This window comes from Anser brachyrhynchus, assembly GCF_964034855.1.
Source record: "Anser brachyrhynchus genome assembly, chromosome: 2".
Classification (NCBI taxonomy): domain Eukaryota; kingdom Metazoa; phylum Chordata; class Aves; order Anseriformes; family Anatidae; genus Anser; species Anser brachyrhynchus.
The window spans coordinates 133,524,610-133,547,137 of record NC_137695.1 but is presented as its reverse complement, the minus strand read 5'-3'; the positions used below and the strand labels follow the sequence as shown (position 1 = coordinate 133,547,137).

Below are 22,528 nucleotides of genomic sequence, written 5' to 3'. Positions count from 1 at the left end.
AAACTAATGTTGCTACAACAAAGACCTAGCAAGTAATACAGAAGAATTCCCAAATGTTTTACTTACCCTCACACATCTAATACATCACCACTGAAATGTAGCTGCTTGCAGAGAAGGAACCTAGCAACTTTTATCAACATCTAGCAATATACAAAGGTTTAAGACAGAACATTAAAGAATCTCTTATTAGGTGGAATTTCTACAGGAAGTTTAATTTTAATTACCTAAGGTAAAATTTCATCCCAGAGTCTTAAAAGATTATTCATATATAAAGAACAATGGTATTTTTAACACCCTCAAGCTTTTGAGAGCATCAGAGTATATTCAGTAAGCAAAGGCACATATTTTGGTGCTGAATGAAGCAAGATGCCACTGTGTGGTCACACACACCCCCTCCCCCCCCCCCCCCCCCAAATCCTACCACATCCTAAGAAGTCCTCCTAGTATTGCTTAGCTGGTAAGATCTGACTTACAGTATTGCACAAAGCTATTTTGGTGCTGTATATGTAAGGCCAAACACTGAATTTAGTTTTCTGTTCTGGACAGAGTATTCTAACTGAAAGAGGGAAGAGAAGGGAAGGGAAGGGAAGGGAAGGGAAGGGAAGGGAAGGGAAGGGAAGGGAAGGGAAGGGAAGGGAAGGGAAGGGAAGGGAAGGGAAGGGAAGGGAAGGGAAGGGAAGGGAAGGGAAGGGAAGGGAAGGGAAGGGAAGGGAAGGGAAGGGAAGGGAAGGGAAGGGAAGGGAAGGGAAGGGAAGGGAAGGGAAGGGAAGGGAAGGGAAGGGAAGGGAAGGGAAAATGCAGAGCTTTCCCATTACCTATCTGTCATTTGACATTTCTCATCTGCCCAGTGAAGGCAGGAACATGCACTTGTTTTTTTCTTGCAAATTTCATTTAAAATTGCTAGGTTGGGAAATCAAGCTTATGTGGCTTGTATGTGCAGGGTTGTGGGGCTGGTGGACATGTGTACATGTGGGTGTGCATGTCTGTACTCCTGTGTTCCTAAACAAGAACTACTAACCCATCGGCCAGTTTCAACAAAGTATGTCAACAGAGTAGCCATTTCATAGAAGAATTATACTGTAGGAAAGAAAATTGCAGTTGCTTAAGAAGTTGCTTTTCATAGAATCATAGAATCATAGAGTGGCCTGGGCTGGAATGGACCTCAAAGATAAACTAGTTCCAACCCCCCTGCCATAGACAGGGATGCCACCCACTAGATCAGGTTGTTCAGGGCCTCGTATAGCCTGGTCTTGAACACCTCCAGAGATGGGACATCCACAACCTCTCTGGGCAACCTGTTCCAGTGCAATAGTGGGCATCAAGGGCAAAAAACGATTAAGAGACAACCCACTGACTATGAGAATTAATTATGATTTAGGAAATGGACATACAGTGAGAGAAAGAGAAAATTCCGAGTACAGCTTTTCAAAGAGAAGGTGTTGTGGTTTAACCTGGCCGGCAGCTAAACACCACACAGCCGTTCGCTCACCCTCCCCCCTCCCTCTCTGGGATGGGGGAGAGAAATGGGAAAGTGAAGCCTGTGAGTTGAGATAAAGACAGTTTATTAAGGCAGGAAAATAATAATAACAATAATAATAATAATGATAATGATAATAGTATTACTAATAACAATGTGTACGAAACAAGTGATGCACAATGCAATTGCTCACCACCCGCTGACCGATGCCCAGCCTATCCCCGAGCAGCCGGCCCCCCACCCCGGGCAGCCACCCCTATCTATTGTTTAGCATGACGTCAGATGGTATGGAATACACCTTTGGCCAGTTTGGGTCAACTGTCCTGGGTCTGTCCCCTCCCAGCTCCTGCTGCACCCCCAGCCTGCTCGCTGGCAGGACAGAGCGAGAAGCCGAAAAGTCCTTGGCCTGGTGTAAACACTGCTCTGCAACAATTAAAACATCAGCATGTTATCAGCACTCTTCTCATCCTAATCCAAAACATAGCACCCTACCAGCTACTAGGAGGAAATTTAACTCTGTCCTAACTGAAACCAGGACAGAAGGACATCACTGTGACCCATGACCACTTTGGCTGTTCACCAAATGTAATTTTATCAGCCTAAAAAGTAGGCCTCCAGTTCAATTGCCTAAAGTGGGAAACACTCCTGCAACAGCCTCTTTCTCCACTCCTAGTTTAGGTGTCTAAGACTGACCAAGTGAACATTGTATGTCCTTTCACAATCTAGAAAAGGAGCCTATATAAGTGATTTAAATTAGAAGACCAACTTTTAGAGAATAAAGTCTGGGGGAGAGTGGGTGAATTCCATACTTAGTACTTAGAGAGGGAAATCTCTCATCTCTGATCTCTGTTTAAATAACGTGGCAACATTCACTGGCCTGGGAATTTAAAAAAAAAAAAAAACAACTGAAAGTGCAGTGCAGTTGTTTCAGTAAGTTAACAGCAGGGAGAGATTCCTGAGGCTCATGGTGAAATTCCTATTACCTAAAGAAGCCCGTGTATTTTTTCTGAAAGGTATGTTTTATTTCAATTGGAAGCTATGGCTCGGTTACAAGTTATTTCTTTCAAGGTGGGAATTATCATGTGATATCTACTGCTATGTAGTGTGAAAAGTCAGTCAAGATGGGCCTATATGATATTTTGGGAAAATCATTAGTTATTATTGCAATTATTTTTATAAAAATAACAACACTTATAGTCTGAACCTACATATTTTGAAAGAATTTGTCTCAGATTTATCAGTCTCAACATGGCAGAGTTGCAGACTGAAGCAGTAGGTCAGTATTTTTCCTTTCATGATACCAGAATTTGTCTCTTTTGAAAAGGGTTATTTTTTATATAGTTATTCCTGCTGCTCCCAGCAAACAGGAGAGTAAGAACTCTGAGTGCTGACAAACCACACTTAAAATAACAAGGCACGGAAAGGCCCCAAAAGCTGCATCCCTGTCACATACCTATAATCTGTCAGGAAGGTTGAAAATATTGAGCAATGACTGTAAGGTCAAATCTGGAAAAAAAAAAATCTGTTTTTGATTTAGATATTATCAACATTTGCTTTGTAGACTAAGGTGGCAAAAGTAAACACCACCTGTCTATGTAACCAGACAGAGTGTTAGTTTGTCCAGTAGCAGCTCTGTAGCAATTATTCCATGTCAGAAATATTATATATTTTGTTTCTAATCATTCCTTATTTACAGTCAAGTGGAGAAATTAAGAATTAAAAAAGTCACCACATGTGCAGCCATCTCAGGATGCTCCTTTGAGTGTTTGCAGTGCAGATGGTTTATGTAGCTGTTAGAAATTAAGGAAAAATGCAAAGCAATTTAAAGTAAAAATATTCCTGAAAAGACAATTAAGGTTAGTATATAATAGTACATAATAACTCACATTAGATATGATTCATATACACCAAGATTAAGCTTCTATTTGTCTTCAATGAAAGATAGATTTTCATTAATCAATTAGAAATTTTAGGCAAACATGTTTTTTTCTTATTGATTCTTATTCTGCATCTTCAGTGAAATTAAGAATATGCTTCTCTGTTGAATTGTTTCTGTTTCTTTTCCTTAGATTTAAATACTTGAAATACTTGTGTTACTAAGGCATTGCTTGTGAATGCTGCTGGACCTGGACAGTTTCAATTTCTTTGTAGACTTATGAAAACCTTAAGAATACGTATTAAATTCTCTTTAGAGATTCTTTTCTTACTCAATTTCTTTTTAAAATGCAGCTTTTTTTTTTTTTTTTTTTTTTGGAAGCAGTTGTAATCACAAACAGCTGTTTTACCTCCACTCTCAAGAAACAGAATACTGAAAGGTGTGGAGTTGGCAAATATTGCATGACTCAGCCTGATGTTCACTATCATAATCCTAAATAACAATAGATTGACCATAAGGAAGTTCCGTTACGGAGAACAGTGACAGTAAAGCAGAAGAACAGAAAGGAAAGAAGAAGGAAGGGAAATAGAAAATCCTTTGAAACAAAGAGCACCCTCTGTCCCCTTTCCAGTTTGTTTATTCTTATCTGGAGGGTGGTGCAAGTGGTGAACTTTCTCTGTGAACCAAACATAAAAAAGTACAAAACCTGATATAATTGGATATTTCAGTACGCTTCTCCAAATTTATCATGTCTTTGAGGGCCAAGGACAGCACTTGGGAATCAAATTGCAGATCACACCTCTCTGCTATTATAAGCAAATTGAAGTTTTGACAACTTTTTACTTTTTATTTTAGGGTGGGAGAGGGAGGATGGCTCTTTCTGCTTAACTCAGAAACACAAGGTGAAAAAATTCCCATCCTCTGGCAATGTAATCTTCTGTAAAAGACAGGTAGAAATGCAGCTGTTTTCCATTGAGGACTTGCCTTCTTCGCATTTCTCCTGGACAGTCTGTAGCTCCAAAATAGCCTGTGAGACCTGCCCACACAATGGAACCAATCTCACTGTTCAAGCTCATAATCTACAAACTCATAATCTACAGAGGTTGCAAATATTGATTTACAGGGAGACTACGGAACTAAGATTTTCTCATTAAACACTGAAATGAGTGACCTTTGGGCATGTGGTCACATTATGTGAGCACTGTGCCGTTCCCTTATTCTCACTCACATCCTTGTACCCTGAGGGAAGAGGAGAAAACTGCAGGGAAGGGATTATGATAATACTTGTTGCCTCTCTATGGTCTGAAGCTTGAAGAAGACCTCCTTAGGTCCTTTGTGATCAAAGACAGCTGGGGGCAGCTCAGCTCCATTCTAGCCTGTTGAAATTGTACCTGTTACATTGGAAAATTAAATATGTTTAACTTTAGTCTCAATAGCATTAATGTAAATTACAACATTTGCTATTTAAAATAACTAAGGAGATTATGTGGCTGGTATTGATGCATGATCTTTCACAAGGTTTTCAAGGTTTGGGGGTTTATGAACACAGGATCTTATTCAGATTTTGGTAAAAGTTGCACCTTCTGATCATGCAAGTGTCAATTAAAATTCACGCTCACATATGAATGACTGTAACTTTTCAAGGCTAGAAAGGACCATTAGATCTTATAGTGGCATTTACAGACTTTTTTTTTTTTTCCCCCACCAGAAACTACTCTGAGCTCTACTACTACTTGACTGAAGCTACTACTACCTCTCAGAAAGGCCTTCAGTCTTGAGGAAGATGGTATAGTTTTCCCTGCTTTTCTAGAAGTAATCCTCTCAGTTTGGCATATTCCTTTAGAAATGGACACACAGAAAACTTTCTAACCAAACTGTTAGTAGAAGTTTAGAGTGACAAAATACAAAAAAAGCAAATTTAAGATTAATACGTAGTAAAAAATATACTGTATCACAGCAACAAAAGCAACCAGCTGTACTGGAGCAATTAAGAAAAAAAAAGTATTAGTCTTTCATAACTCTGAAAGGAGATTTGTAGAAAATAGCCTATTTCTTCAGAAAAAATAAATAAATATAAGGTAGATGCAAGACTTAAAGCCTATTTAGACAGCTCAAAGGGTGGTGAGACTTTGCTTTTCACAAGGACTGGCTGGGGTTTTCAAATGAAAGGAAATGTCAACTCAGTTCTACAGGTATTAAACTGCTACAGCTTTTGTCACTTAAAATCAGCAGTCTGACTACAATATTACTCTGAGTATAAGCTGTTTTCATTTTATGCAAGACCATTTCTGTTAATATGATTTACTGAACTTATTCTTTGGTTCACCTTTCTGTTTGCAGAGTGAGCAATAATAATTCACTCAGCTTTCACTTTGAAACTAATGACAAGGAAAGGAGAGCACATGTTTGAGAGCAGGAAAGCTGACTTGAAAACTTGTAGGGATGTGGAAAATTCCAAATGATACTATTACCATATAGATTAATTGTTCTAATTAATCTTAAGTTTCCATTGTAAAAAGGGGATCTACCCTTCCCTTCATAGGAAACAGCTGTTCATTATATCAGCCAGTAGAAAAACATAATTTAATTACTGTTCCAGCAACTAAATTAATTTCATTTTCAGATGTCTCTCCCCTCCCCAAAGAATATAACATTTTTTTTCCTTAAAACCGGATGAATTTATGAATTTATATAGTCCAATGTTTATGATAAAAATACAAGCATGCACGCACAAAAACAATGTCTATGCAGATAGCTCACAGGCAATTGCAGGAAGCAACAACTTAACTGAACAACATTCTGAGTACCAACATCCCATACTTATGCTGGAGACAGAATAACCTTTAAAAGAGGGCAGACTGTGCTTAGTCTCATAGCCTCCAGTCAGCCTCATCACTCGTGTTAGTTGACTTCACTTCCTTAGGCTGAAACACAAGTCATTTGTATGGTAATATCTGAAATTAAGAAAATTAGAAATGCCCATACAATCTTTATCTCCATTATAAGTGAATAAGAACTTGGACTATGATCTATGAGTATGTAAACAAATGCTTTCTTTAGCAATATCTACAGGTCTGTTGATGATAGTGGTAGTTTTCATTTACCTAAGTGCTTTACTGTACTGAAGTCATGGGTAATTGCTGCTTTCCTCAGTCCCCATGTGACCATTAATAGTGTCACAAGCCAGTTACTCACAAAGTCTCATTATATTTCTGTGGAAACCGGTGATAATATGATAAATCTTACTTTTTTTTTTTTTTTTTTGGTAATAGAATTATAATTAAATAACAGCAAGCTTTCAGAGGACACAAAAAAAATTATGTGGAAGCAAATTCCACTACTGAGCATAGAGTATTACAGTTCTAAAATCAGCTTGCTTAAGTTCAATTTGGTGGATGTCATAGTGGGACTTTAAGCAAAAATAAACATTTGAGTCACTTTTTGCTGGAAATTAGTGTTGCAGTCAAGCTGGACTGAATTTAACAGAACCAGGACTTTGTTTTGAAATCCCACTGTCACAAAGCAGAAGGAAGACCCTTTCTCTAGGGATTTTCCATTTCTGCTCAGCAGACATTTGATAGATATACAGAAGATAAAAGGTAAAAAACTCTTTACAGCTCAAATTTTTAGCTTTCAAATGTAAAATTTATCTGCCATTCACTGACATTGACCTTCATCCATATTATGCACACAGGTACAAAATATACAGAAAATATATACTTCACTTACCAAAGCATCTCTGTTGAGCACAGAGGAGCAAATCACATGCATTAGATTAGTCTATGCCTACATGATAGATATTTCTACCCCCAGAATTGTAACTTTGCAAAAGTTTGTAATAACAAGATAATTACAGTGTGGAAAGGCTTTTGGAAGGTACAGTTTCAGAACTGACATTGAGAATATCACCTTACTAAATCCAGGCAAAGTTAACTTTGTAATACCTTCACAATTTCAAAATTAAAACAAAAGTGAGATGGTTTTGTGAAAATTCTAACCTAAGCTTTACATGAAAACTAATGTTTTCATGCAAAAAGAAAAGCATAAAAGTCTGTCCAAAACCTAAAAAGCAATATTCTGTGCAAAGACTTTCTAGAAGGGACCCACAAGTGACTATACTCTTCACATTTTCTTTGGACACTTCTTGAACTTAAATTAGACATCAGCAGTGAATTAGAACCTTTCTAAAAGTTTTGAATTTTTCCACCTAATTGATTCTGAAATGCTCAATTACAGTTTAAAAAACATCTAAAAAGCACATTAACAGTGGTTACACAGCAATGCGGCTTTCTTATGGCCCATAAAGTATTTTTCCAAACTCCTATTTGGATGCAAATTTTGTCTTTGTGTGTTCACGCACATTGATGTGCACGCAGCTGGGGTCATTATACCTATGGTCACTTAGGGTATCAGTGAACTCTACATGACTACTCATGACTACTACATATACCGTCTGTGAGGAGTGATTAGAACAACTAAGTTTTATGACAACAAACAAATAAAATAAATGTGTTAGAATCTGAGGAGATTAAGTACCTTTTTTTTTTTTTTTTCCTGTGAAAATGTATGAATTACATCACTCCAGAAGGAGACAGGTATCAGAAAACAGAAATTCAGTCCAATGCCTAAGACAAGTTGCTGTACTTTGCAGTCTTGGAAAAGATCTCTTTTGACTAGTAAATGGTTTGAAAATATCTCTATCAACAGCCATAAAAGAACTCACAAGGCAAGCAGAGCTTTATGAGGAAACACAAAGTCAGCACATTGGGGTCTTTAATGAAATGCTGGATAATGACAAACTAGAACATTATCAATGTCAACTACTGTGGAAACAGACCAGAGGAAGCAGCTGAGGTGAGGGGACATACCAATACCCTTCAACTTTAGCTGTGCAAACGAGACAAATAGACTCCCTAAACTCCTTGAACAACCAGTGAAGAGCTAGCTCTTCTAAATGGGACCTACATCAGGAACTTAATTTATATACCTTGCATCACCCGCTGGAGGACTCTCCCTGTTGCTTACAGTGAATGCTTAAGGAGACCTATTGGTTAATTTATTTGGCTAAATTAAGTATCCTTTCCACTTCAGCACCATCCTCCTGAGGCAAACACTCCTGCGTCTTTTTCCCTACTGTGCAAATTAAGTGCAGTTTTCAAGTTGGTGTGCAGATTGCTAATATAATTCTTGGTTTAGTATGTCTTTTCCCTACAATGAATACTGGTAGAGATTTATGTGGTGGAAAGCACTGTTTCTAAGTAGCTAGTCCTAATTGTGTTGATTTATACATAGAGTGACTCATTCCCTTAAGTAAGCCTCATAAGTGTCTCCCCTCCCACATTTACTGTTCATTTATCAATGATTAAATAAATAGAAGTAATATCTTTGTGTGGGACCATAGTTACCATTATGTGTATTGCTTCACCAGAACACATTGCCATTCTACTTCTACAGTAGTTCATGTGAGCAAAAATCATGCACAGGATCGGGAGGAGATATAATGATTGTACCAACAATCAGTTGATATAACAGCACTGCATAAAATGGAAAATAAATTCATCTAGGTATGAGACAGTAGGATTTTCTGAAACAATAGCAGTGGTACAAAAAACAGGTGTTGGCACCTGACAATTTTCCTACCTAATTCTGTAATAAGGAGATCACTCTGAGTACAGTGGAAACTCTGAGATTCCTTGAAAAGCTGTGATCATTCATCTAAGATCTCAAAAAGATTTCTTTAATATCACAACAATCCCTGCTTGGCACTTAAGTAGATACAAAGGTAGTAGCGGGGATCAAGAGAAAGAGTACTTAGCAGTCTAGGTGTGAGGGAGGAAAAGGGTGGCAAAGGATAAGTGGAAAGAGCCATAGTTATACTAACGACCAAAAATTATATGTAGTGAACAATGAATAATAAAATGTCTCAGAAAGGGAGCTGTTATGTCTATTTTTATAATAATTGCCATTGTAACAATTCATAAAAATATTAGCTAGTACAGCTTGTTTTTGCTTTATTTTGATTTTTGACTGGATGTTGACATCTATACACAGCAGTGGATAAGAATCATAGGAAGCAAAGTCAGAATAGATATTGTTGGTACAGAGACAGCAGAGGAAATATCTTGGGACACTGTCATATAAACGGCTCATCAAGTACCAAAGAAACATACAAAAGTTTGGAGGGAAAGACAACAGGATCTTTGTCATACTCCTTGTTGAACTTGCTGAAACGTGTACGTTAACTTTTGAGATTTAGGAAAACATCTAAGTCTTCCTGGAAACTAATGAATCCTGCAGATTTCTGTGATTTCCGGGTGGATGTTGTTCGAATTATATCAGATTTCAGCTTCCACTCAGGAAGTGACTCCTCTACCTAACTGATGCTATCAGCTCTCAGAGGGGGCTTTTACTTCCTCTCCATAACCCAGAGGCCTTCATCTCCTCTTTGCTGCTGGTGCTCACTGTCCACCACATTTCTGTGAGGACTGATGAACTGAATCAGCTGTGCCATAGCTTTGGAGACCCTTGAAGACTTTTCTAAAGTTCCTAAATTAATATACAATAAAGCCAAAAGAATTTACTGGGCACTTCAGAAGTTGTTTGAATGTTTGGCCACTGCATGGCCAGATTAGGTCACAAGGCCTTTCTCCACTTCTTGGAAAAGACAGGCAAAATGATAGGAGATAGGTGCTTCCCTGCTAGTATTTATTCCACTTGATGTATTCACTTACTTGCAATTTTGTGAAATAAGATCAATAACTGTACCTTTTAAGAAAACGCAAAGGTTAATAATAGATGTGTCCAGACATAGATCATTATCTAGGAATGTGCCAAAATGGATTCATGCTTGCATTTGTTTTCAGAAACATTGCTTAGCTTCATGTGCTTAGTTAATCATTTCAGTTATCCTCACTCTCTGTGTGTCTGTATATTATTAAACAAGAACCATGGCATCATTAAGTGTGTCTTAAATTGGTCTTCACTAGCTCCTCTCAGACCACAAAAGCTAGAAGCTATTGCCTAAGAGGGACAAATTCTTGTTTCCTGTTCACTGAGGTCTTAAAAGAAGCACACCATGGGGGCCCTTCCTTCTTTATCCAAAATCCACCTGTGAAATTGTCTTTGCAACATGTTATCGTTGCAAAACTGAGCACTTCTTTTCTTTCCCTGATCTTAGTTGTACCAATAATTAGCTGACTTGACAGCAGACGAGGAGGTAATCATGTCTGTAGCCCAAAGAGGTTTGGCTTGTGGCCAGCTGCAATTTTCGAGGGAAGTATCCTTCTTTGCTTCTCTGCTGAGGAGGTCCAATCAAAAGGCACTTACAGTTTTTTGTGCGGAAATTCCTTTTGCGATGGATTTTGCTTAGACAGATGCTAATCAGAGAATTATAGATAGTGTCTATAAAAAAGATTTCCTGGTCTAATATTAACCATTTATTGTTAATGTTAACATGGATTCTCATACAGATGCTGGTTATTCTATAAATGTGAATCAGTGGCCCACACATAAAGAGCAAGAAGTGTAGTTCCAGTTTCAAATTGACTTTCTGATCAAATAGAAATCTCTCCATGTTTCTGGGAAGTCTTGATATCTGACCACAGACCATTTCTTCTTACTCCTGACATAATTAGGCTACATTCAAACATTTGCTGTGAATCCTGCAATTCAACACGGTCAGATATTCACTCTGTATGCGAGGATCTGTAACATCTTACTTTCTGATCATCTTGGCAGGCTTTATTGTAAATTTAGCCGGTGGTTTTCCCAGTTCTAGATGTTTGTTTCCATTTCAGTGTTGAAATAAGCATACTCTGCATTTGTGAAGTACATCTAATTCAGGAGGTAATATCCAAAATAATATGCTACAAAATAGTGATTTTCAGCCTACTATCTGGAAATCCCTGAATTCTGTGGACTGTTCCTTGGGAGGTCTTTAAAAGTCAAGAAAAGCAAATTTCCATATGCTATGGCAGGTACGTTAACACTTCTGATAGTGACACTCCTGAAATGTGTAGGAATTAACAAATCAAAAAACTGTAAAATGTCCTGGCAGAAGCTACTAAAATATGGCTGCTACTAGGATCCAATCAGTAGACTTTCAATGTGTTCTCCTAAAACATTTTGTTGGATGATGGAAGGGTAGAACAATTTCTCTAGGTGTGACATTGTATTTTTAAATACTTATTTTACAGTCATCTAAGTAACAATCAAACAGGGAAGAATTTCCCAAGTTACCATATTTTTTATCAATTTTCTCTTAAAAAACTGCTTTTAGGAATGATGTCTGGATTTAGGGGCTTGAGGTATATGAACTGAAAGGATTTTTTTTTCAGTTTATCTCATATCTTAACTGAAATATGCATTTCTTTCATCAGAATACATCAGTTAAAAAAAAACCTTAAGACATTCTGCAGAAAATGCTGTAAAACTAATCAAGAATCCCACAGTTCAGGAAAAAAAAAAAAAAAGTTAATTGAAGAAGAAAAGTCCAGATAAGAGAAACTGTGTTCAGGTGTGGAAAGGGTCAGATGGGTCTCTGACACCAACGTGGAGATATTTTCTTATAAAATAGAAAAGCATCATCTATAGTTTCCCAATAAAGTTGGCAGAGCTCATTTCCGTGGCTTATTAGCTCTGGAGTACAGCACAGCTGTCAGAGCTGAGAAGAGCAAATGGGCCTGCAAGGCCCAAGCATGGGTCAAAGAGTGAGAGACATAAAGCACGTGGGAAAGGAAGCAGGAGTCAAAGGAAGCAGGAACAGGCAGGGGGTTGGTGTTTATTCTTCTAAGATACTGAAAATATTCAGCACATGACGCTGAGAATATTATTCTATTTTATTTAAGGGAATATTTGCTTAGGTGATGATTAAACTAAGAAACGTCTTCTATGGGAACAAGTTCCTGTGATGCATTATTATGCATTGTGGAGGACTACTTCTCTAGAAATACTGGTGGTTTGAAAAAATTACAGGAAGGACAGTTACATAATTATTGTATTTTTAATTAAAAATAAAATTCCATGTGGTCATGTGCTTCCAATCCCTCATCAAAAAGATTCGGTCAGGTAGCTGCAAACAGTTTGCATTCTGATTTTAAGATCTTCCTGCTGTTTCTTCAGAGCTGAAAGAGTTTAGAGGAGCATTAGTGAGCTCCACTGAGCTACTTGCAAAAGCACTGAGAAATAAGTACCTCAGGCTTTATCACTGCTTTCCACACACTGCTTCTCCATTTACAGAGAATAATTTTATTTTTTTTTTCTGTAAGTGCAGAAAACACTAACGGCATCTAACAAGGATCAAGGGAAAAATTAGTTCTTTCCCATGTATTTTCTCAATGCTGGTAAAAAAAAAAAGAAAGCCTTTTTGTTTGTGCTTTTTATTAAGAACACATAAATACATATTTTTAGAATAGCTACTTTCTGCCTTGTTCTGACCCATTCCACTGCTCATTCTATGTTCAGACAAACTGTCACGTGTGCCTGCTCTGATGTTCTGGACAGGGAGCATCGGAGATGGTCATGTGTCTGCCTTGTCTTACTGTGAGCACAGATGATTCCAGTCAGTAAATAAAGAAAGAAATGAACATCAGGACAGGACATTTTTGTTTAATTAGTTTAGAGCATGCTGGTAGGTGAAGGCTTGTAATTCATTTACTACAATGTACATTGACAGTGTGAAGCTATAAAAAGAATGTACTTTAGGATCTTTTCTGATTTTTTTTTATGGTGATCCGTGTTTTCCTTTTTTCTTTTTTAAATATTAGCAAAGTAAGGCAGGACTGAGTATGAGTCATAAAGGGAAGAAAAGAAGAGTAAGCCAAGTTTTCAGAAGCAATTCTTGATGATAAATGCTTGGCTTCTGATTACTGATTACTGACTTTTAGGACTCAAAATGGAGCATCCCAAAATCACTGCAACTGCTGTATTTCTGGATACTGTTTCCTGCTTTATTTGCATTAACAAAGAACAATTACACAGGACAAGACTCAGAGAGAAACCCTAAACCTCTGGCCCTGGCAGGGTGTTCCCGGAAATCAGCAGAAAGCTCATTATTTGCCCTTGCAGCAGTGAATGAGGAGAGCTGACAGCGCAAGGAGCATGCAGGACAGAAGATTACTGCTGATGCATCTATGCATGTTGGGAATTGTACAGGATTTTTCTGAATCCCTTGTTATCCCAGGCACTTAACTCTAGCTAAATACCCTCTTACCTCTCAAAGGAAAGTCCCTAAAATTTTCATCTGGGCCTAGTCCCTGGACTCACAGTACTTCCAGTTGGATTTGGTGCTTCTGAACTCGGCATCAGTTCCATTTATTTGCCTGTATGCAAGAGGATGCATAATTTGGCTGGAACCTCAAAGAGCTTATCATTAGTAGCATGTTATGGGGGAAGGGGTGACTTGTGCCCTACCTGCTCTGCCTTAGAGCACATCTCTATCGAGCAGGCGGCTGGGGCTGTTTACTTAAAATTCTTTATGCATGAGGATAAAGTCTAGCTGATTACCCCTATCAGTGGGCTGTGCAATGAGAGTTAAGGTTTCTGATACTCAAAGTATTTATTATGCCTGTTCTAAATTTTTGATCAAGCATCTTAACAACTTGGGTTGGTAATGCCTGAGAGAAACATATACTGTTTGCAGACATCTTGGTATGTATGTCACGTAATTTTCTTCTCTTTTTTTCCATTGCTAAAAGCAATTGCAAAAAGAAGTTTTACTTCTGAACAGCTCATCTGTGCATACTGTTTATATCTGAAGTTGTAATCCTCAGCTTTTGACTGAGGTCTGTAAAGATCATAATCCTGTTTTGTTAATGTTGATCAGTTAAGAGTTCAGACTTTAACTCTGTTGTTGCTATTGCAAAAGCCAATTAGTTCACACGAGCCTCCAGCAGCAGTTGGAAACAAGCAGTTGGAGCTGCAGAACTATTAGAAATCAAATACTGTACCTTGTTATACATGATTATGAAGTTGTGGTTATGTTGTATGTGCTACACCTTTGAATTTCTGGAACCAAGGGCCCTTTATCTGCTTTCACCATTTGCACATGAATTGGAGCTTATCATGTGCACCAGTGACTGGCATTGTTTGTTTGCTAAAATATATTTTTGACTCTGTTCCATCACTGCCCTCAAAGTACTACCAGAAAGAGAATACCTTCAAGGCAGTAGCTCCAGCATGGTGGTCTTCAGCTGAGGCAGGAATTCCCAAACTGCAAAAACTACAGGTTAATTAGATGTTTGAGAGCACTTTCCTGTCTATGCTGCCAGTCCAGCACACAGCCAGCAGCAGCTGATGTTGCTGGTACACTGAGATCTGCACCACCAGTGTGTGACCTGGTAGCCTGAGGTGACCTTACAGTCTCAGACCTGAAGGAAGGAAGCAGATTCTCCAGGAATGCGATGCTATCCTGGAGCTGGAGGGCATTTGCAAAGATCCCCAGTAAGAGATCAGTGATGCCAAGAGGTGGGAGAGCAAAGCTGCAGCTGAACTCACAGCGATGAGTGATACACAAATGATACCCCTGGATATCCACTAAGCATGAGTACAAAAGTATAGTTTGCAGTCATCACTTTGTCTGTGGCAATGTCAAGTCTGTTTTTGATAAATAAAAAAATGGATGTCATAAAAAAAATGAGCCCTGCAAAATAGTAAACAACCTTGAAAACTTTCCTTTTATCTTTCATTTCTGAAGTCATGAGACAGGCTATAAAACGTCTAGAAATATTCCTGATGAATCTCTTTAAAGTGTGTGTGATGGCTATGCAGGGAGACAGAACATTGATTCAGGCAACATTAATACCATATTCCAAAAAAACCAAGGCTGTAAGCCTTTAAAAACTGTGGGTTCTTTATATCTATATATATATATGTTGGCAAAGGCATTATGAAGGTAACATTATGATGTGGATGCATCATTCAAATCAAAGATTGTACTATGTCATGTTGAAACACAGCACAAGAGAATGTGCCATTTTTTAATTATAATTTTACTTGCTTCTGGGTTTTTCATTTGACATGAGATCTGGTGGTGTGTTTGTTTTGTTTTGTTTATTATTATTTCTAGGATATAATCTCATGTCTAGTACGGTAGGGCAGAACCCATGTGAGGTCTCTCCTACCCCAAAATTAAGATGGTGCCTGTGGGACAAAGAAGCAAATTGCAAGGTATGCAACTGGGAGGCTCGGACCACCCCTTTGCATGCAGGCTTCTATACAGGTGCTACATGAGAAACACCAAGGAGCTTCTCAGCTGGCAAAACAACTAAACAGTCTCCAGACTTTTACTATGGGCTGTCTGGAGGAAGATTGGAGTCAAAAATCAAATGAAGTCAGCTGAGCTTGGCATTTCGCTTCAGCAAGGATCACAGCAGTACTGTAGTGTACAGGTGTCTTGATCTCCTATGCCCAGGAGGTGCCCATTTTGGGGGGTGATGCAGGGGCAGCCCTGGGTTTTCTCTGTGGGCAGGGGTGAGGAGCACCATGGGACAAAGCACCCTCTCTCTAGTACCAGCTCTCTTCAGCAACCAGTGCTCCAGTGCATAAACAGGTGAGTGGGTGCAAGTGAGGGTATGCATTTCAGTGGCATAGCTAGTAGGTTAGGATAGCACGGTGTAAAATTAAAATGATTTTCTGGCTAGTTGGCTCAGCAATATTTGCTGCTTAGATGACATAAATAAAAGCCATGTGGAAATGAGGAAATTATAAGCCTGATACTTTTCCTTTACCTCACTATAAGGATACCCCAGATTTTTGTAAGGATGTATGCAACCTTGAATGTTTCAGGTCATAGCTACTGCACACTCTTACGTGTTGAAACAGCAGTAATCGAAGTGATAACCTATTCTGTCACAGGAGCTTCAGAGATGTTAGCACAACAGTTTATTCCCCTGTTGCTGTCAGGTTGTTCATGTCTGCTCTGCTTATATTTAAGCAGCCATACTGCAGGAGCTGGAATTAACTGCATTTTGCCCACTACCTGATATCACAGTATGTAGAGTGTTATAAAAGATAACTAATGGGAAGGTTTCAGTCCTACTGGCCTATAAATAAAATGTTTGTGTGTTAGGGCAGGATAATTTTTTTTGGCCTTGGTATGATAAAATTATATAGACTAGCCCTAGTAGATTCTGTTATCATATATGTGCAGTGGTACAGAGGCAACTTGCCCCGTCAGAAGGAACAGATGAGCAACGGTCATGCAAAACAATATAAAGTGTGTGAAATAGGATGTCAAATACAATGTATATCTCTATAGCAGCCACTGGACATAGTATATGCACACACAGGTACATAGATACATGCACATGTTCCATCCAGAGGTTCAAATCAGGTCATTCCTTCTGACAGAATCATTAAATCCAGTATCTTAAATACCTCCATAATTTTATTTTCTCCTGGCAACACTTGCTTTTTGACTTTATTCTCCCACTGATATGACAAAACTTGCAAATTCAGAACATTTTTAACACATTTTTCCCTGAGCTTGCATCAAAGCAAAAATGGAGCTTTTGTTATTTTACATTGGACAGCATGGAGGAGGAAGGGCACTTCTACATTTATACATAATAAGTAACATATGCTTTGTTATAACCCTATTCTTCTGTTCCAGTCCTCTACACCAGGGTCTGTCAATGAATACTACCTAACTAAAAAAATAATAGTCAATTACAATAATGCAGCTAAGGAAATTAATAATGCTCTTTTAATTATACAACATTCAAGAAGTTACGAATTTCAGCCTATTGAGTGATGATTTGAGTTTCTGTGTAAGTGTTCTTCTCAGGTCTGAATGTAAGTTAAAGAATATTGGCTTTTTTTCCCAGCCAAGAATCTCCTGTAGCAAATGGAAGATTTCTGCTAATGGGAAAGGGTACAAGGAAATTGATCATTGTTAAATTGGCTTTAATTAAATATTATTCGAAAGCTTGCCAAGCTAAATGAGCTAACCAAAAGAAGGAATAAACAACATGGTAGAACACCCACTGTTCAGTGTCATTGATATAGCAGAATGGACACTATGTAGTTATCTAAAGTACCACCTCAAGTGCTATGAATTCATTCACACAGAGTAATTTATTTGGTTACAGAAAAAGCTTGTAGAATTAACAAATGACTCCTTCTTTCCTTTTTTTCTTTTTTCTTTCTGTTCAATACTTCCAGCACTGCCCTTTGTGCACAGTAAGTGCTACTTGACTTGAAAAGTAAAGAAATGCCATCTCGCAGCTGCCTGTACCCAGGCAATTTGCCATTAAGTGAAGCATGCCAAAGCAAAGATTTCAGCGTAAGGCAGCAGTAACTTGTTGTAGCGTGAGTGAGAAATCTGTACGAGCCTTGCAAAACATCAGTATATTCAATGCTAAAATTAGTGTAAGGGTAGCATGTATACCCGTGCTTCAAAGTGCACCAGATGTAATGCAATTTAGAGTAAAAACTTTGAATAGCCAACTTCAGAGAATTCGTAATGGGTTTAAACTGCATGGCAATTACATAACCACAGGCCTTGAAGGAATTTTAAAAGTCATATCCTCCCCTCTAGTTACCAGGATTTAATTATTAAACTGAGTTTCATTATCATGACAATTCCTACGACTTCCACTGTGCCTCTAAATGTGCTAGCAAAATTTAACTACCAGAAAAATAAGAAAACCTAATATTGTAATAAGAGCTGACTGCAAACATAATGCAACAAAATATCAATTTTTCATGTTGCTAAAATTCGTAAGAAAAATGCACATTTTTAAAGAGCTGGGACTACATTAAATTTTAATGACAGTAACAAGTTACATTGGATTCATGGAACTAAACCTTGCCTTTGCAATAACCTGTAACCAAAAACCTGTACATGATTGCACTTTTAGCAGTGAAAATTGTAATATTGACTTCAGAATACCAAAGTTTTTTACTAAAATTATATTTTTTTATTATTATTATTTTTATAAATAGTAGTGTATCTGGTACACTACTTCATTTAATACACTGCGTCTAAATATTTTCTGTCTTTAAAAAGAAACACAATATCTATCAGCATAAAAGATTCATATCTTCTAAACATGGTATATTCTTTAAAAGCTTTGTAATGTCAAATCCTTTCCCAAAACACTGCAGCTGCCAAGAATGCTATATACTCCTTCATTTTTCTCAGTAATGAAATGCTGAACTTATCCCACTTGACTCTTTTTATTGTAGATTTGTTTAATGTCAGGAGGCTTTTGTTTTTAATATGTGGTTGAACACTTCTGTGCAATGCTGTATACAATGATACATACAGTCTTATTTCTAATAAAAGTAATACTTTCATCTGCCAGGGTACTGGCTTTATCAAAGCCATTAAAAAAAAAATATCACAGAAAATGTCACTTTTATTCTCCTTCCACTGATACTGCATAAAATACTGTGGTTCTAACTCCTAAGGTAGCTTTAAGCAGTGAAACCTTCAAAAAGCTTTGAAAATCCTGACTGTCTCACTTGAAAGCATAGCATTAAAAGTCCTGTCACACGTTGTAATATGCTGTTACAGTCCTTAACATAATGTTACACCCTAGAAATTAGACTTTACATTTCCCATTCATCTATAAGTTTCACTGGTCCAGTGTATGTGCTCTTATATTTTTCCATAAACCTAAATTGATTGATGTTTTAAAAAGTACCCAGCTGTGCTGCTGTTTCTAGTAAGGAAAAGGGATAATGGGCCTAAATACGTAATAATTAGCATTAAGTAAAAACATAAGCATATATTTATTTTTCTTGTATTTGTCATCCCATCAGAAGAAAAAAACAATTATCCTATTAATTTTATTATTCAGCCAATAAGAAAGGTCAAACACATCAGATATAAGTGAGAGGGGCACACACAAGCAGACCAGTTTCTATTTGCACTTGAGGTCAAAGCTTAGCTCCACAAACACCCCACCAGAAAAAAACCATCACCGATGAATACTTGTGCTGGCCAGCAGCCTGTAGTCTGTGAGGGAAGAGGCCAGGGCAGCATGTGTGATGCACTGATAGATTTGAACTATTTTTCACTGTGAGTTCCATGTGCACTTTGTAAACGTTGCGCCTCTGCATGAGTTCACCATGTGGTCACAAAGTGTACATTGAACCAGGGGAGAGGAGATCTTTCCAGCATGGCCTTGACCCTACAAGTATAGCCAGCTTCATCCAATGTTTCATACAAGTCTTCTGTTCCTCATGCACTGTTTTTCCTCTGGTCTTTTTATGGGGTTGGTTGGCACAAACTTAAGTTTTCTGAAGCAGATAATTCCCTGTCTGTGTGAAGTGCCTACCACAGTATAACCTCACTCATTATTTGGGTTGCTAGACACAGCAGCAGTAATAAGAGCAGCAATCTGTTACTGGACGTATAGTATTGACTGATACAGAGCATATTCTGCAGCATGTACGCCAAGAAAGATGCAGCAGCAACAAGGTCTTTAATTCTGTTGAAGGAGGATACATGTGCCCTATTGATATTCTGCTCTGATATTCAGGACTGTACTCATTCATTAGCATTCAGGTCTTCTGCTTGCAGACTAGCTGAAGAAAAAGACGTGCTTCTTCTCATCTTTTTGCTGTTAACGTGCAGAAGTTAGGGTTTTCATGTACGTATTTTGTGTGGTAGAAGAGATAAGAACCAGCAGATAAAGCCCAAAGTGTCAGTGTGACGAGGTTCAACATGTCATCCTACGAGTTACGGGACTTATTGAGAAGAGGGAGGAGTAAAGGGCACAGCTGGCTTTCCAGATAACGTTCTTAACCTTATAGGACCTTTCAAAATATATTGCAAATATGCTGATATTTATTTCTTTCACACAGTGGTGTTTTTTATTTTTTATTGGGACAGAGAGGGGAAAATATTATAGGCCCAGTATCAGTAACCGAAATGCCATTTTTCTTAGGACTATTACAAAAATGAGGAGGTTAGAAGGGTCCGGCTACGGCTGACCTCTGTACACCAGGAGTTCTTCCCATTGCAAGCCAGTCATAATGGTGTCTCCCTATCTTTCTGGTTGCAGAGACTACTCCTTTTCCTGTGACAATAATCTGCTGGAACAGGGCAGGAAAAGACAAACCTCAAAGAGGTGCTGCAGACCTGCCACTTATCTTCCTACCTTGTGTTGACCTCTTCTCTCTGGAGAACACGGAGATTGCAGCTGTGCTCATGAGAATAGTTGTGCTAGAAAGCAGGAGGCTCCTTGCCTTACATTATTGGTTATTGCCCATCTGGTCTGACCCTCAGGCTGTAGAACCTCACAAATGCAATTCCATGAGGAAGGAGCTCGGTTTTGTATTGATAACAGCACTGCAAAATATTCCAAAGCAACATTGCAGAACATGCATGTGTTTTAAAGCAGGCTTAGTGGCAACAGAGACCTATCTAGTAGCAAAATGAAAGCTGATATCAGCATTGCCTTAGAGATAAGTAAGGAATATTGAGGAGGTGTTAGAATAACTTTTAATTAAATGTCTGACTTGGCCTTTTGAAATTATGGGTAGCAGTTATTTGTGTAAAGGTTGAATCAGCATTTGTGGCTGTATATTTGAGACAAGGATCACTACTTGAAAAGGTAAATCTTCACTTTGCATAACAGCTGTATTTTAGGTCAACTGACCACGTGCTTATCAAGGATAAGCATGCTGGCATATTTCCACGTCATAATCGTGCCTATTACGCCAGTGACTGAAAGATTAGAAATACATCAGACAGGTTTACAACATGAAATTGGTCATACATTAATAATTGTCTAGGGAATTACACACACACACACACACACACAAAATAAATTAGATGTTGCTCATAAAATGTTAGTTCCTCTCTTGGAATTTTCTATGGGTCCCCTATGCACCTTTTGCGTATACTACAAAACTATCCAGACTTAAAAAGAGAATCATAGTTGTAGGCAAGACTGGGGGAAAATGAACAACTAAAAAAACAGTCACAGCCTTTTCCTTTTAGTGACTTCTGGATCATTTTTCCAGTCAAGTTGACATTTCAATTTTAAGTAGCCCTTTGTTCAAAATCACCAAGGTATGAAACAGCTGTCTTGCAAGGAACAAAAATAAAGAGAAACAAGAGTTTCTGTTATAATGATGTCTTTTATATTATTTGGATGTTGACCTCTCCCACACTATCTCAAACTTCTTTCTTAAATAGATTCTCAGAAAATTATCATGCTGATCCATTACTGGAAACTGTTGAGTTCTTACGCCTTCAACCTGATTATGGATTTACATGGCAGTTGGCAGTGCCTTTATATCATCTGTGTGGTTAAATAAATTTTAGTGCTATAAATTTTCAGCTATAGTGAGGTTACACCAGGAATACTGTGTGGAGCTTTGGGTTCCCCAGTACAGGAGAGAGATGGACAGACTGCAGGCAGTTCAACACAGATCCACGAAGAAGCATAGGGGAGTAATGAAAATACATACAAGGAGAAAAAAAGAGACTTGGATTTGTTTACCTTGGAGAAGAGAAAGTTAAGGGGAGATCTAAATGTCTTAAATGACTAAGGGGGAATTACAGAAAAGAGAGTCAGATTCTTCTCAGAGGTACAAGGGAAAAGAGGAAAGGTGGTATTCTCAAGCTGCAGCAAATGAAATTGTGATTGAATATACAGATTGAATATTCATGTGAATATATATGTGATTGAATGTACTGTGAGTGCTGTGAAGTACTGGAATAGGTGGCTGGGGAATCTGCACTTTTGGAGATTTTCAAATTATAATTGGACATAGCCCTGAACAACCTGATCTAACTTTACGTTTAATCTCACTTTGAGCAGGAGGTTGACTTAGATGACATTCAAAGGTCTCTGCCTGAATAATTCTTTGATTCTAATAGCTACATGGATGAAATGTTCTCTCCTTACACTCTCAGCTTCCTACAGATGCAACATAAGACTTTCAGTATCTTTGAAATCTTATGATGATGACTCTTCAAGGCAGTGTACGGAGGAATATCCTTCTTTACTACAGCCCAGCCCAAAAAACATTCAAAATAGGGCCTACACATCTCCAAGCTCTTTTCCATCAGATAGCAAAGAAGTTGATCATGCCATATCTCTGTCAAGCAAAGCCACTGGAAGTGTAATGCTATGTCAAGTAGAAATCTGATCCAGCCCCTGTACTAGAATAGAATCCAAAATAATGTTTGCTTTCCAAGTACTAGCTGTGCAAAA

General features: G+C 38.1%; 1 long non-coding RNA gene across 1 annotated transcript; it reads right to left on the bottom strand.

The window, feature by feature from the left end:
• Positions 1 to 1,545: 1,545 nt before the first annotated feature.
• Positions 1,546 to 21,553, bottom strand: LOC308189943. The gene is made up of 5 exons (XR_013946744.1): positions 20,462 to 21,553; positions 19,291 to 19,489; positions 6,195 to 6,277; positions 2,931 to 2,983; positions 1,546 to 1,900 (listed from the first exon to the last, which is right to left on the bottom strand). It is a non-coding gene; the product is annotated as an uncharacterized lncRNA (long non-coding RNA).
• Between the last annotated feature and the right edge of the window lie 975 nt (positions 21,554 to 22,528).